Genomic DNA, 18,305 nt, shown 5'->3' with positions numbered 1-18,305 from the left:
CGCAGAAATCCTGATTCATATGCATAAAGAAACAGATCTGCAAGGAGATGAGCACAATTGGTGCCCATGCCCAAATGAAGTTTTTCCTGAAGTTTCTCAAATGTTTTGGCAGAACTGAACACCGTCCTTTTCTGAGATTATAAAATTCAAGCAAATCTTTTGAGTTTTTGAGTATCCACATGGCATATATTCCTCTTGTCTCAAATACTTTCTGTGAATAGTCAGAAAGTCCTTCCTCGATAGTGTTGAGGGTTATGGTTAATCTTTGAGACAGAGATTTGGTGGTACATTTGCTGGACCCAGCAATATATTGTAAGTTGTGTGCTTCTCTCGAGGGTAAAATGGCCTGATATACACCTTCTTGTAGCAGTATCACCCGAGCCGGTTGGCGAGGGATAACACTGCTACAAAAAGGGGTACATCAGACCGTATTACCCGAGGGAGAAGTTTACAACGTAATTATCTTACCGCCATTTTAAATGTACAAAATATCATTTTATTTTATTTGGAAGATCGACAGGCTTGCTTCCAACTGTATGACATATAAACAAATGGCGCCTGCCTCTCAACTGGATTTTTAAAATAAGTGAGACATATTCTGACAAGCTTAAAACTGCTGTAGAAATGGTTCATTATGTTTAATTTGGGTCCGCAAATGATTCAAAGTATAAAATAGTTTAAAGACAGCAGTGAAAGTCGGGGAAATAAATGTGTACATAGTGAACTCAAAAACAGCTAATCGAAAGGTTTTCAAACTCTGTGTGCTGCATGCGTCATATTATGACATCATACGATTGTAAGTGACATAGCTTCTCGGTGGAGAGTTTGGCGGTTACTTTGGGAGCAGGTAATATTTTTTCTCCTGGGAGGGGTGACACGGAAACTTGTTAAAGCGTCACTGACCAATGAAATTATAGTTTTTTACATGAATGTAAGATAACTCCCTTTGTACCATGTTTTTAATACAAACACCATCCTTCCAACAGTATCTGCAGATATGTAATTATGTATCAAACTGATTTACTGCTAATGGACACACATATACAAATCTTTGTCCATTCATTGATCTTTCTTTTTAGTTGAAAGTGTACTATCGCCATGGTAACATGTATCTACATGGACGTTCAGACGTGTGTAATTTGTTAAATTCCAAATAAAATCATGTGTGGATTGTCTTTCAATAATAGGGATGTAATGAAATTGATGATGCTCCAGTTGTTTTGGAAGCCTGCACCCAGAAAGTATTCAGTTAATGTAAAAACCTCTCCTGTGTCGTTACTTCATTGATTCTCGGTACACAAATTACTCAGTTGCTGAGGCTACTAAGCTTGGTGAGAGGCTACAAAACAGTGCAGATGGACTTCTAAATGTCATTGATATGAACTGAATGTAAAGACAAACAGATTTCCCATTAGATAGACTGTTATGCCAAACTAACACTGGTTGTGGTTTGCTCAAACAAGGTTACCTCCTTGATGAACTTTCATGTATCATGTATCATTCATGACAGGAATGCCCACATGTCTTGAAAGGTCACAGCAATATTGTTTCAGATATACTGTAATATAGATATAAATGGGGTACTGTCAATGAATTAATTACTCTATGTTTGCAAGACGCTTGAACCAATGGATAAAAATCATGAGCTGAGAATAGATCAGTACCAAAACTGTGTGTGTGAGATCAACAACCCAGTGCATCACTGACAGGGCTCTGTTTACATATGGTAGTAATTTTGTCTGGAGGCAAATTTCACGTGAGTTGTGCTTGGAGGAAACTAAAATATATTATTTTTGTTCTTTGGTATTGAACGAAAACAAATACATAATACAACACCTGTCAAAAACCATCAGGTTGTGCCCACAATATTTGGAGTTGTGTGTAGGCAGTAAGCACTACTACCTGGTGAGTGGAACCAGAGTATTTCTTTGTCTGTCAGTACCGTCATGTATGTCCTCAGTACATCTTTAAGTAGTGAACTTAATGATAATAGTTAAGTGTTCATTTGTGTGATTTCCCCACCACAACACAGGAGCATGCCCATGTTCAGGTTCTTCCTCACACTGAAGGGCCAGCGTGTGGAGTGTTCTGGAACATTGTTTGCAAACAATAGCTGAGGTCAGCTCTGTTTGCCTTATTCCATGAGAGAAGTTTCTGCAGTCACACACAGAAACTAATTCATGCATAATTTAAAAATACCCAGAACTGACAACATACTGGTTCTCATTAAAGGTCTTGTGTTACTTCGTACTGTTCAGTATAGATGAGGCCTGGTCTTCAATGCTCCCCTCCTCCTCCTCCTACTGCTACTACTACTCCTGCTGTTGCTACTGCTACTGCTACTGCTACTACTACTATTACTACTACTACTATCAATACTCTGACAAAAACACTAGTGCCAAAAATTTGTCCATGTTGCCATTAGAAATCTAAATTACCTGCTTGCTAATTAATCAAGTTAATTAGTTGATCCTCTGATTTGTAGTTGATCCTCTGATTTGATAACTAGATGACCATGAATGACTTACTGTGTTTGTGTGTGTCAGAACCCAGATGTGATTTATGCATTCAACCCTGGTTTACCTGTACCAGAGTTGATCCCATGGCACAGCGTCTTTTGCAGATATGTTCAAAGTCCTTTGGACTTGATGATTTATGTGCAGCCCCCTTCTCCTGGATCCGCCTATTGGAGTGTTCAAGATTCCACCGAGATCACTTCAATTTCTCAGAGTGAGTGAGTGAGTTTTACGCTGCTTTTAGCAATGTTCCAGCAATATCACGGCGGGGGACACCAGAAATGGGCTTCATACATTGTACCCATGTGGGGAATCGAACTCAGGTCTTCGGCGTGACGAGCCAATGCTTTAACCACTAGGCTACCTCACTGCCCCTCATTTTCTCAGACATTGTCTGTCATCCAAAATGTCCCTCTAAGGACAGAATAATGTCTATCAATACTTTCACACATCATGAAAATGCCCTAACACAATTTGTCTGTAACATAATCACAGGGTCTTGTACACAGTTGTTGCACTACTTTGGATTTTGACCTGTCCATCAGCTAGACAGCCCGATTTTGTAACAAGTGATGATAATATCTAAATGCAATCATGTCACATCTAGGATAGAGTGATTTAGATACCTGCCTCCACTCACTCACTGACATGGTGTTGCTCCAAGCTGACAAGAAGTGATACCCCGTGTCATACTGAAATCAGTGGGGATTAGCGTTAACTGTCGATGTCAGAGGTGACCTTTATACCTTCCAACGTAAATGAAAAATCAATTTGCAGTGTTTTCTTGTTCCATCATGTCAAGAAAGCCTGTTTGTCGTTAATAGGTTGACATCACCACATAACATGTTGTTATGGTTGTAAAACTGACGAAGTTGTTCAATTTAGGGCACCTTAGATTGAGTGAGTGAGGTTCTTGGGTTTAGCACTGCTTCACAATGTCCCCGTTTTAATCAGTGTGTGTTAGCCTGAAGTGATGCAAGTGTCAGATGCTTACTATTGGTATGGTACTGACGAGCTGGGATTCAAACTCAGAATCCAATCAGCAAATTACAGTGTCTTAGATGACTGGATCCACTTGGCCTCAGGGCACCTTAGAGTGAGTGAGTTTAGTTTTACACCACACTCAGCAATATTCCAGCTATATGGCGGTGGTCTGTAAATAATCGAGTCTGGACCAGACAATCCAGTGATCAACAGCATGAGCATCGTACTGCGCATTTGGGATACGATGACATGTGTCAACCAAGTCAGCGAGCCTGACCACACGATCCCGCTAGTCGCCTCTTGCGACAAGCAAAGTCGCCTTTTGTGGCAAGCATGGGTTGCTGAAGACCTATTTTACCCCGGATCTTCACGGGTCGGCACCTTAGAAAATCTTTGTGACATGACTGCTTGTTATAGTGGGTTAATCAGACTGACACAACCATACAGCTATATAGTTGCATGGTGAACATGATTTATGACCATGTTAACAGTTAGCTATTGGAAAAGTGTATGTATGAACAGTTGTGAGGAAAAAATATTATGCTGCAGTGAACAGTTGTGAGGTAAATATTGCCTACAGTATAGTTAATCTTGAGAATGAGATTCAGATGCCAACACTTTACACAAAGGACAATCTTCCGTGTCAAGGTCACACATACCTACATCAGATGACATATCACAGTATCCACATCTGAGAAACATTGACATACCGCAGTTGGACTGCAGCATAGAGTTACTCATTGGGAACAATGTACCTGATGCCTACACGCCACAGCAGGTCCGGACCGAGAACAAGGCACACCACATGCTACAAAACCCGCCTCGATGGATCTTATGGAACGTCGCCAGGAATTCAGAAAGTGAACATGGAAACTGTGGACTAACAGTCATGAGAACAGATGTAATTAAGATAAAGGAAGCAGAGAATATGAGAGAGCTTGACCAGCTTGTGAGACAAAACATGAACATTGAGTTTCCTGAGAAGGGTGTAGAAGATAGAAAAGAAATGTCGCAAGAGGACAAATTGTTCCTGAAGAAAGTAGAAAACTCTGTGTGAGATGAAAGATGGTCACTACCACATTCAGCTCCCATTTAGAAATGAGAACATTGAGATGCCGGACAACCATGACTATGCACTGAAAAGATTGAACAGTTTGAGAAAGAAGTTTGAGAAGAATACTCAATTCTACAGAGACTATAGTGAGTTCATGATGAAAGTGGTCAGCAAAGGCTATGCTGAGAAAGTACCTGAAGAGGAATTACAAGGCCCAAAAGGAAAGACTTGGTTTATACCTCATCATGGGGTATACCACCCACGCAAAAACCAGACAAAATCCGGTGGTGTTCGATTGTGCTTAAATACCAGGGTGTTTCACTAAATGATGTCCTTCTCCAAGGGCCAGATCTCACGAACAATCTTACCGGCGCCCTAATTAAATTTCGCCAAGGCCCAGTTGCTATCATTGGTGACGTGGAAGCCATGTATTACCAGGTAAATGTTCATAAGGAAGACAAAGATTTCCAGAGATTCTATTGGTGGAACAACAGTGACTACAACCAGAAACCAGAAGTCTACAGAATGAGAGTTCACCTATTTGGTACAGTCTCCTCTTCCAGTTGTGCAAGCTATGCATTAAGGAAAACTGCAGAAGACAATCGAGACAGGTTTGAGTCAGACATTGCCAACATGATTAGTGACAACTTCTACGTCGATGACTGCCTTCCTCCACTGAATCAGATGCTTCTGCCATAGAACAGGTCAAAGGTATCACAGACTTGTGTAGCCAAGGAGGATTTCACATTGCAAAATGGGTCAGTAATAGCCGCAAAGTCATTGAGTCTATCCAAGAAGAGAACAGATCAAGTCATATAAAGAGTCTAGACCTAGAACATGATGACTTGCCATGCGAGCGTGCACTGGGCACATATTGGATTATGGAAGATGACAAGCTCAGCTTCAAGATCCAGGTGAAGAATCATTCAAAGACTAAGAGAGGAATCCTTTCAGTAACTAGCAGTGTCTATGACCCTTTAGGATTTGCAGCTCCAGTCATTCTTCCTGCTAAACAACTCCTGCAAGCTCTTTGCAAAGAAAAACTATCATGGGATGAGCCCATTCCAAATCAACTGTTGATAAAGTGGGAGAGATGGTTGAACGACTTACCCCAGATTGAGAAACTGAACATTGACCGCTGCTACAAGCCACAGAACTTTGGAATCATTACCAATTGTCGGTTACATTTATTCTCGGATGCAAGCGATGCTGGTTATGGAGTCGCTGCATATCTACATCTTGAGAATGATAAAAATGAAGTTTATTGCTCATTCGTCTTGGCCAAGTCCAGGGTTGCCCCACTAGCAAAGGTAACAGTGCCAGCGAATGGAGTTAACAGCTGCTACCGCTGCTGCACGGATGAGCAAACTGATAGAACATGATCTTCAGTACCCTATTGCAGAAACAGTATTTTGACAGATAGTATGTCGGTCATCCGATATATCAGAAATGAGACGACACGGTTCCACACATTCGTGGTGAACAGAGTCACCACCATCAGAGAAGCTTCAACCCAGAACAATGGCGCTTTGTCAATACCAAACTCAACCCAGCAGATATAGCATCAAGGGGAGCAACAATGACTAAATTCCTGTCAAGTGAGATATGGATAAAAGGACCTGAGTTTCTATGGCAATCAGAAAAACATGTGGCCGAAAAGAAGAAATTCAAACTGAACTTTCGGGTGAAGATCCAGAAATCAAGAAACCAAGAGTTCACTGTGTAGTAAAATCAAGATCAGAAGACCAAACAATGAACAACCTCTTGACATACTTTTCAGATTGGACCAAGTTGAAAAGAGTTACTGCCCACTTCATCATCTTCCGAAACCACCTGAGAAACAAGATAAACATGAGAAAAGGAAGCAAGCCTGTGAAATTGGAACTGAACATGTCGAGAGACATTCTCGAAGAAGCAGAGAGGTCAGTAATCTCCTATGTACAAAGACAAACTTATGGAGAAGAGATTACTTGCCTGAAACGGAGGAAATCAGATGGGACTGGATTGAAATCCATGCCAAAGACAAGCACTTTGTTCAAGTTGGACCCAATACTTGATGAAGGCATTCTACGTGTTGGCGGCAGACTAGAGAGAGCTCAACTGCAATACAACGCCAAACATCCTGTGATTATCCCAAAAACCTCTCCACTGGCAAGATTGATCCTAGAATATGTCCACAGATTAACTGGTCACTGGGTAAAACAGCAATGCTAGCTACATTGAGACAGAACTACTGGATCCCAGGTGCATCAGTGCTTTTGAAGAGCATCACGCCAAAGTGCGTGCTGTGCCGGAAATACAAGGCTGTGACCCAGATTCAGAAGATGGCTTGACCTGCCGCAGACCGCCTAATCCCAGGAGATCCTCCCTTTACTAAAGTAGGTATGGACTACTTCTCGACCGTTCCAAGTCAAACGAGGACGGCAGCTGTAAAACGGTACGGTGTTATCTTCACATGCCTGACTAGTCGTGCTGTGCACTTGAAATCGCTTCATTCACTAGACACGGACTCCTGCATTAATGCGATTCGGCGATTTGTAGCTAGAAGAGGCCCAGCAAAAGTCATTCTGTCAGACAATGGAACGAATCTTGTTGGCGCTGAGAGAGTAATGAGAGAGGCGATAGAAGATTGGAACCAGTCGAAAATTAAAAAACCCTGCTTCAACAGAACATAGAGTGGAAATTCAATCCTCCGTATGCCTCTCGCATCATGGCGGAATATGGGAAAGGATCATTCGGTCAATCAGGAAAATCCTGTATTCATTGATGGATCAGCAGATGAATCATCTCGACGACGAGTGTTTGATGACACTATTCTGTGAGATTGAGTCCATACTCAATGGACGCACCAATCACAAAGAACTCTGACCACCTCGAGTGACCTAGGCCTAACGCCTAACCATTTTCTGCTCCTGCACAAGAGTCAAATGTGCCCACCCGGACAATTCTATGAAGATGACAATGTGCTGAGAAACCGCTGGCGGCAGGTACAGTATCTCACGACCAGTTTTGAAAAAGATGGGTGGGGAATATCTCCCACTACTACAAGAAAGACAAAAGTGGTGTAAAATAAAAAGAAATACAAGTACAGGTGATATTGTGCTTGTGATTGACAACCAACCCCCGTCATGCTTGGGCCCTTGGAAAGGTAATAAATGTTAAGTGTGACAAGAAGGGATGGTTCGAATTGCAGAAGTGAAAACTAAGAATGGGACGGTTCTTCGACCCATTACAAAACTCTGTACTGTACTGGAAGCAGATGAACTGTGATCAGAAACTTGAAAATTGAAGAAACCTGAGAATATGAGAAATTATAAGAAACTGCACGATCCTTTATTTCAGGAAAGAAGAAATCAATCATGAACTGTAATTTGTGTTTTATTATATCTACTTTCCTGAGCATTTAAGAGGAGTTTATCAATCATGTATGAATGTTTCCTGTAACTTTGACCATTTTCATGTAGTTTTGAGAAAATTGCTCACCCAAATTCCCAATTTGTGGGCCGGTATGTAATGGCCAAAGTTGTTTTATTTTATCATTGGTAAATTTTATTTTCTGTTTTAATTTTAGTTTTGTTTTTCTCAAATTTTTACTTTGGTAAAATATTAATTTGCCAAAATTTTGTTTTCCACTTCTGGGTTTGAACTCACATCTCTGTTTCTACTCAGTTTCTGTTAGACTTTATATCAAGGGGCTAGTAACTCTATAACCAGGGGTGGGTTACTCTAGTTTAGACTGGTTTGGGACCATGTGCTTGCCTGAGTATGCAGCACACTTAGATGAGAAGCCAAGGACTACATTACCCAAAAAATAATGGTAGGAAATCAATTTCATATACTTAGTAAATGTCTTTATCTTTCTTTAAGTGTTATAAAGCAATTTTTAGAATTTATCATTTGTAATTTTTCAGTAAATTCTATTTCTTTGAGTTGGTTTTTTTAGTAGGTCTAATTTCTATCATTTTCTTTAGTATTTTTTCTTGAGTAATTTAACTCAAAATCACCTTTTATTTTGTTTCAGTTAATCTGTTAGTATTAAGAAAGAAATTGCTTGACTTTTGGAAAGGAATTGGAGCAATGGACCTTCAGTGTGTTTGAACACCAAAGAATAAATGAACTCAACCAAGAAGGATTCTTTTTCTTTATTTTCACACATACAATACTCCTTTAACCTCTCACCTCTATTTGGATTAGCTGAGGAAGGACAAAACAAGTAATTATTGTAGAAATAACTATATTAATGATACTGAACTACTGTTATAAGTTGTGAGGAGACCAGTGTTTACTACTGTTATAAGCGGTGAGGAGACCAGTGTTTACTACTGTTATAAGTGGTGAGGAGACCAGTGTTTACTACTGTTATAAGTGGTGAGGAGACCAGTGTTTACTACTGTTATAAGTGGTGAGGAGACCAGTGTTTACTACTGTTATAAGTGGTGAGGAGACCAGTGTTTACTACTGTTATAAGTGGTGAGGAGACCAGTGTTTACTACTGTTATAAGTGGTGAGGAGACCAGTGTTTACTACTTTAATAAGTGGTGAGGAGACCAGCGTTTACTACTTTTATAAGTGGTGAGGAGACCAGTGTTTACTACTGTTATAAGTGGTGAGGAGACCAGTGTTTACTACTGTTATAAGTGGTGAGGAGACCAGTGTTTACTACTGTTATAAGTGGTGAGGGGACCAGTGTTTACTACTGTTATAAGTGGTGAGGAGACCAGTGTTTACTACTGTTATAAGTGGTGAGGAGACCAGTGTTTACTACTGTTATAAGTGGTGAGGAGACCAGTGTTTACTACTGTTATAAGTGGTGAGGAGACCAGTGTTTACTACTGTTATAAGTGGTGAGGAGACCAGTGTTTACTACTGTTATAAGTGGGTGAGGAGACCAGTGTTTACTACTGTTATAAGTGGTGAGAGGAGACCAGTGTTTACTACTGTTATAAGTGGTGAGGAGACCAGTGTTTACTACTGTTATAAGTGGTGAGGAGACCAGTGTTTACTACTGTTATAAGTGGTGAGGAGACCAGTGTTTACTACTGTTATAAGTGGTGAGGAGACCAGTGTTTACTACTGTTATAAGTGGTGAGGAGACCAGTGTTTACTACTGTTATAAGTGGTGAGGAGACCAGTGTTTACAGTGCTGTATTGCCAAACCAGTTCATTTGGATACAGCATTCTGTGTGTATCTTACACTAGATGTAGGCCACTGTTCTGTACAGTACAGACTCTGATGAGTGTTCACAAGCCTAAACAGAGAGGGAAGGTGTTATTCCTGTATGTACACAAACAACAGATTGCCAACTGTTGCTTTGCTCACCAGAAAGAATTGCCAATCCTGTAACCTTCTCACGGAAACATGGCATTCGTTTGCATGAAAACATCTACCACTGCTGATAAAGATAACACATATTTTTACATAAGTTGTTAATACCTGAGTAGTGTCAAGTTAGTTTATGATTTGAATTACAAAAATATTATATACATTCACACAAATGGAATGGGATGGGAAAATGTGACATATTTGTAATAGAATTGGTAATTTGTCAAGAAATGTCTGAAACAAGCAATAATCAAATATTGTGAAGCCTGATAATGCTATGGACTGATAATGAAGTGTACCCAATAATTAATATGACCTAGGGATTGCCTCCCCTTGTCAACACAGGATCTCCTTTGTTCAAATCCTAGGTGTGATTATGGTGTCAAAGCTATTGCTGTGATTCATTTAACAAACTGATAACTGATTAATATATTTCAGCAAAGTTATGTACAGCCATGATTGTGTTTCAGTAAAGTGAAATAAAGCCATGATTATGTTTCGTAAAGTGAAATACACCCACAATCAGATGACACAGCACCGCATAGGTAACTGAAATACTCTTCAAAGCATAAAACCACTTATTCTCTATATAATTTTGGTTACAAACCATGTTGCATTAAAAGCAGGGAAAATATGCAAATCCCACTAAAATATTGATCCACTGATTCACATCACAACTGCAAATGAAAGTTTAGTGCCAAATAATTAAATCAGGGATGAGCACTTGAACTGTTTTTTTGTTCAAAAGCAGCATTTTTTAAATAACTATTTTTTTTAATTTAAAAGTTCTTTTAAATTTGTTCACTGGCTTACATTAGTTTATGTAAAATTTGGTATTTAAAACTTCTTCCTGTCCATGATAGGACTTGAGTATTGCTAAACATTTCTTTTGGTCCTGAGATGAGTGAAGTACAAGACAAGCTTGCATTACATTAGCTTCAATTATATTAACATGAAGTAGGAACATTTGAATTTTAATTACGGAATTTCAGCTGATGACTTGAGGTTGAATACTGGTCTGTGAGCAGGTATAGATAAATCCCGAAGCTGTTGATGAAACTGTTGCCAAGTTTCCATTGCAACGACAGGAGGATGCATGTGTGGTGTGAGCACGAGAGGCTGGCCCCCTAGCGACAGTGCATGGATATTGATTATAATGTTAACCTGTAGGAGCATGCACTGGCTGTCATACCACAAGTATTGTTGTAAATGTCAACAGCACAAGTGCTGTGATGTAATTGAACATTGCAGGCACAGTGATAAGAGTGCCTGCAACAAGGACAGAATAATGCCCTAGATTAATAGTTAATCTGCATTCTTCTGTGTAATGTGCACTTGTCTAAAAACACAAATCCAATTCAGTGTGTACAATGTACACCCAAAAACATATTTTTGTGTGAGATACAGCTAGAATTTTAAATTGTTCTGATAGGTATAAGGGAGAGTTGGGTAGCATTATGATTCCAGCGTTCACTCACGATGCCAAGGATCCAGGTTTGATTCCTGACATGGGAACACCATATGAAGCCCATATCAGATTTCTGGTTAATTTCAACCATGAGCAGTTGTGACAAATAGCATTGTCAAACGGTAAAATCAGTAAAAGTCCACATGACTACATCTGTTGATCGAAGTGTTGTAGCCAATCAAAATCTGATGTCGTCAATGCCCTTGTTGTGTTGGTATCAGATACACTTCATGATTAATATCCCTTCAGAAACTAAAAGATTTTCTCAACTTGCCAATAATGAAAGGCTTAATTCAAATTGAGCTGGTTGCATTTGCACAGAAGGAACACTAATTAAACTGAATTTTGTATTGAATGTAATTTGACAAGCATTTTTACAAACAAGTGACGTGTGGGGTTGATTGTCATGTGATCAAGAAGCTTCTGCCGCGACCGACTGACTTGTTTGGTCCTGATGACGCCTCAGATGGCTTTATGGATGAGTGAATCATTCTTCTGTGCAGATTGCAGCTAATTACTAGCTGGTTCCAGAAACCAAATTACAGATCATAGAGGCATCACTATCAGAATCCAGGTTAACAGGGTACGACTGTGTTTTGCAGAATATGATTGCCTTTCTCATGAGAATCACGATTACATAGCTGATATGACCATGTTGAGGTATATATTACCTGCTGTACAGGTAGTGGCACATTTTACATCACAGTTCCTCATCTGACAAACATGTCCATCCATTACAGACAGATTTACACATGGATGGAGCGTCATGTAAGCCAGGATATGATTACCCCTAAGTATGACCTTCGGTATGCTTTCATTATTCTCATGCCTGTTGGTTTCACAAGAGTTAGAGTGAGTGAATATAGTTTTTACGCCGCTATTAGCAATATTCCAGCAATATCACGGCGGGGGACACCAGAAATGGGGTTTACACACGAGAGTTAGAAACATCAACTCGTTTCATTTTGAGCTCCAAGAACAGTAGGAACAAACAGTGAAATCATCACCATGAATCCATACCATCAGAGTACAATGATATTTGGACCAGACAAACCATGAATCCATACCATCAGAGTGCAATGATATTTGGACCAGACAAACCATGAATCCATAAGACAAACCATGAATCCATACCATCAGAGTGCAATGATATTTGGACCAGACAAACCATGAATCCATACCATCAGAGTGCAATGATATTTGGACCAGACAAACCATGAATCCATACCATCAGAGTGCAATGATATTTGGACCAGACAAACCATGAATCCATACCATCAGAGTGCAATGATATTTGGACCAGACAAAAACCATGAATCCATACCATCAGAGCGCAATGATATTTGGACCAGACAAACCATGAATCCATACCATCAGAGTGCAATGATATTTGGACCAGACAAACCATGAATCCATACCATCAGAGCGCAATGATATTTGGACCAGACAAACCATGAATCCATACCATCAGAGTGCAATGATATTTGGACCAGACAAACCATGAATCCATACCATCAGAGTGCAATGATATTTGGACCAGACAAACCATGAATCCATACCATCAGAGTGCAATGATATTTGGACCAGACAAACCATGAATCCATACCATCAGAGTGCAATGATATTTGGACCAGACAAACCATGAATCCATACCATCAGAGTGCAATGATATTTGGACCAGACAAACCATGAATCCATACCATCAGAGTGCAATGATATTTAGACCAGACAAACCATGAATCCATACCATCAGAGTGCAATGATATTTAGACCAGACAAACCATGAATCCATACCCATCCCAGACAAACCATACCATACCATCAGAGTACAATGATATTTGGACCAGACAAACCATGAATCCATACCATCAGAGTACAATGATATTTGGACCAGACAAACCATGAATCCATACCATCAGAGTGCAATGATATTTGGACCAGACAAACCATGAATCCATACCATCAGAGTGCAATGATATTTGGACCAGACAAACCATGAATCCATACCATCAGAGTGCAATGATATTTAGACCAGACAGACCATCCATACCATCAGAATCCATGAATCCATACCAATGATATTTGACCAGACAAACCATGAATCCATACCATCAGAGTGCAATGATATTTGGACCAGACAAACCATGAATCCATACCATCAGAGTACAATGATATTTGGACCAGACAAACCATGAATCCATACCATCAGAGTACAATGATATTTGAGACCAGACAAACCATGAATCCATACCATCAGAGTACAATGATATTTGGACCAGACAAACCATGAATCCATACCATCAGAGTACAATGATATTTGACCAGACAAACCATGAATCCATCCATACCATCAGAGTAGAGTACAATGATATTTGGACCAGACAAACCATGAATCCATACCATCAGAGTACAATGATATTTGGACCAGACAAACCATGAATCCATACCATCAGAGTACAATGATATTTGGACCAGACCATACCATCAGAGTGCCATGAATCCATACCATCAGAGTGCAATGATATTTGGACCAGACAAACCATGAATCCATACCATCAGAGTACAATGATATTTGGACCAGACAAACCATGAATCCATACCATCAGAGTACAATGATATTTGGACCAGACAAACCATGAATCCATACCATCAGAGTGCAATGATATTTGGACCAGACAAACCATGAATCCATACCATCAGAGTACAATGATATTTGGACCAGACAAACCATGAATCCATACCATCAGAGTACAATGATATTTAGACCAGACAAACCATGAATCCATACCATCAGAGTACAATGATATTTGGACCAGACAAACCATGAATCCATACCATCAGAGTGCAATGATATTTGGACCAGACAAACCATACCATCAAGTACATGATATTTGGACCAGAGACCATGAATCCATACCATCAGAGTACAATGATATTTGGACCAGACAAACCATGAATCCATACCATCAGAGTGCAATGATATTTGGACCAGACAAACCATGAATCCATACCATCAGAGTGCAATGATATTTGGACCAGACAAACCATGAATCCATACCATCAGAGTACAATGATATTTGGACCAGACAAACCATACATCCATACCATCAAAGTACAATGATATTTGGACCAGAGAAACCATGAATCCATACCATCAGAGTACAATGAGTACAATGATATTTGGACCAGACAAACCATGAATCCATACCATCAGAGTACAATGATATTTGGACCAGACAAACCATGAATCCATACCATCAGAGTACAATGATATTTGGACCAGACAAACCATAAATCCATACCATCAGAGTACAATGATATTTGGACCAGACAAACCATGAATCCATACCATCAGAGTACAATGATATTTGGACCAGACAAACCATAAATCCATACCATCAGAGTACAATGATATTTAGACCAGACAAACCATGAATCCATACCATCAGAGCGCAATGATATTTGAACCAGACAAACCATGAATCCATACCATCAGAGTACAATGATATTTGGACCAGACAAACCATGAATCCATACCATCAGAGCTACAATGATATTTGGACCAGACAAACCATGAATCCATACCATCAGAGTGCAATGATATTTAGACCAGACAAACCATAAATCCATACCATCAGAGCGCAATGATATTTAGACCAAACAAACCATAAATCCATACCATCAGAGTACAATGATATTTAGACCAGACAAACCATGAATCCATACCGTCAGAGCGCAATGATATTTAGACCAGACAAACCATGAATCCATACCATCAGAGCGCAATGATATTTAGACCAGACAAACCATAAATCCATACCATCAGAGCGCAATGATATTTAGTCCAGACAAACCATAAATCCATACCATCAGAGTACAATGATATTTAGACCAGACAAACCATAAATCCATACCATCAGAGTGCAATGATATTTAGACCAGACAAACCATGAATCCATACCATCAGAGTACAATGATATTTGGACCAGACAAACCATGAATCCATACCGTCAGAGCGCAATGATATTTGGACCAGACAAACCATACATCCATACCATCAGAGTGCCATGGCTTTTGGACCAGACAAACCAGTGACTGTAAGCATGACAATCATTCCATACCATCAGAGTGCGTAGACATGAAGCCAAATCCCGGTCAGCCATCATTCTCGTGTTATATACCATGGAGTTTTAGAGAGGACTCACTCTGTACTTGTGTATTGTTCTTAGCACAGCCATGGCGGTAGATCAGTGCAAGTGTACAACCAGGACCTCTTCTGCATTTATGTCTGATAGTGTTATTCTGTCCAGGTGAACTCCAATATTACCGTCCTCTTGTATGACATCTGTTGTGTTTCTATCCAGGTGTGCTACAGTATTGCTGTCCTCTTGTATGTCATTCCCTGTGATTCTGTCAGTGATGGCAGTTGTCAAAGTTCCGCCAGTTCGAATATCTCTCACATGCCAACATACACCTGTCGTACTTGATTAGCGTATATCATCATTACTCGTGTAATTGAAGCAAGCTCTTTGGAGAATCCTGTATTTCCGGCCTGATCAGATCCCGTTGAATCTGACTCGATCTTGAACCCCTCCCTGGCAGATATTAGCCGGAGACGATCTTCCCTGAGTAGATCAGCTGACTGATTCTGTCGTGTGATTATTGATAAACGGAGAAGACAGAGGAGCTATTGATGTGGCAGGCTTCACGGCTGCATCAAGATGAATCATACGTTAGGGAAAGTGAATTACACATTTCGGCAGTTCCATTTCCTGTGGTTTACCCCCTGTTTTTGATGATGGATCTTTGATTTATGTAAACAAGTTTACAACAGAAACACTTTGGGAAAATAGATTGAATCTAAATATGTTTAAAATTTGCAATCACTCCGTTAAACACCACGTGTGTAGAACAGGACAATTTGACACTGAAGGTGGTCGTCCATTATACATGTAATTTAGCTACAGTAATAGCCTGATGCATCATTCTGCCTCCCCCTCCCTCCAGCTGTTGGGGGGTACCCTCACAATCATCACTGAGAGTGTCTCCAGAAATAATTTGGTATTTGCAACATTTTCTCATTTACCTTTTTTCCAAAATTGTTTTGGTTATTTTAATACCTTCGGTTTTAATCAAAAGGTGTTGTTAACCTTGGTGAGTTATGAAGCCTGTTGGGAGGTGAGTAGTCTGGGAATTAAAGTGGTTACCTATTATGAAGACGGACTAGGTTCGATTCTCACAATTGTATAATGTGTGATGCCTATTTTTAGTGCCTAAAGTCTGATATTGGTGAAATATTGGTAATGGTGTAAAACCAACTGAATATTGATGGAACATATTGTTATAATTAAGTAATGCCTGTGTGTAATATGTTTACATGATTCTCACTGAGATCAAAGAAGATTTCAGTCACTGTTAACATGTGCCATACAGCTGGAATATTGCTGAGTGAACAACAAATAGAACCCCAAAGATAATCGGCTGTAATGTCCATGTATAATCAGAGGCATGTTGTAGTGGCTATGTGTTGGACAACATCAGTCTTCTGTACACTGGAGGATACATGGTTACACAGGATGAACAGGCCTTTTATTTCCGGAAAACACTTTCATAGTGGACAGTATAAATCCTTTTTGACATTTTCAAATAATTCCCAGACCACTCGCCCTATTGTGTCGTCTGATGTGATGTATCAGATTAATGGCTGTCACTGTGACTGAACATGTAATACGGCTGTGGAATAAGTAAGAATAATATTTCTCAGATGTAATAGTGACAGCAGTGAAAATTGTTTGTGTGAAAAATACAAATAGAAGGAATTTTGATAATGAGAAAAAAAACACTCTCAAGAAATAAAATATGACTGTTCTAAGGATATGTTACAGTCATTAGTTTATGCTTGGGGGAGGAGTGTGACTGGAAACAGAGATTGGTTACAGTCCTGAAACATCCTCAGATCACACCCAGAAAATTGATATTATTCAGGTCACTGTCGCCATGGCAGCCATATCTTATTTATCAATTTATCCTGATACTCTGCCATTATTTTGTATCAAAGTGAAATCTAATATGTAATAGGTATATTGTATTAGCAAAAAACATGCCTCACTATATTGATGTATATTGATTTGGGTTCTCTGAGCATGTCCACAACCTTTAAGGAATTCATGTATATTACCTTCATCAATGTGTCATCTGGAAAATTGCCGAATAAATATGTACCGGTAGTTTAAATGTGTGTGATGCGGGGTTGGCAATATTGCCCATATCGGCAGACACAATAGTTTAATAACAATTCATATTCACATGCACATTTCTGCACTTCTCAATACGACTGGCAATCTCATTCAAATCAGATTTAGCTACCACTGCCATACAACTTTGAGCAGCTATAAGACATTATAGAAACTTTTTATCTTAAGTTTTTTTAATATTTAATCAAGACCTTTTTATAGTGTTTTTCAAAGCATAGTCTGGAATGGAAGTCACTAGGTTGGAGCTAATGCAGTGGAGCGTGAGGAAGCTCCTGTCAGACAGGAACTTGGAGCTATAGTTTGGCATTAAATGCATGTGGACCCGTTTTTGTAAATATCTCTTCATCCAATGATCCAATCGATCTCAAACTGTGCAAGTGGATGTTTTGTCAGACAACCTAATCACATTGTAAATCACCGATTTTATGCATTTGTATTAAAGAATCTGTCTATGTAACTGTCAACAAAATAAACAGCAGAACGCAGACGGCTTGCAGAGGGAGGGAGCCAATGACCTGTAACAGCGGCAGTGTTGGGTCATAAAGGTCAACGTTTTGTCAGTGTAGGTCAGCTATGCACGTGACAGGTATGAAGAGGTGTCACAGGTCGTGAATAGGGTAAGGTGGGTGCTAACTGTTAACCATCATACGGAGTTTGTTTCTCTGAGTTGTTCAACATTAACCACAAAACCCATTAGTGAGATTTA

At 39.6% G+C, this 18,305-nt stretch overlaps 1 protein-coding gene and 1 long non-coding RNA gene across 2 annotated transcripts in view; both read left to right on the top strand.

The window, feature by feature from the left end:
- Nucleotides 1-18,305, top strand: part of LOC124287579 (potassium voltage-gated channel subfamily KQT member 1-like) — a 137,506-nt gene that overhangs the window by 105,692 nt on the left and 13,509 nt on the right. The window lies entirely within an intron of this gene.
- LOC124287580 lies at nucleotides 1,662-18,002 on the top strand. The gene is made up of 3 exons (XR_006901285.1): nucleotides 1,662-1,673; nucleotides 6,934-6,936; nucleotides 17,893-18,002. It is a non-coding gene; the product is annotated as an uncharacterized LOC124287580 (long non-coding RNA).

This window comes from Haliotis rubra, unplaced genomic scaffold, assembly GCF_003918875.1.
Source record: "Haliotis rubra isolate DU_JTF1 unplaced genomic scaffold, ASM391887v1 Scf401, whole genome shotgun sequence".
NCBI classification, from domain to species: Eukaryota; Metazoa; Mollusca; class Gastropoda; order Lepetellida; family Haliotidae; genus Haliotis; species Haliotis rubra.
Note: the sequence above shows the minus strand (reverse complement) of the source record. Positions and strands in the feature narration are given on the sequence as shown.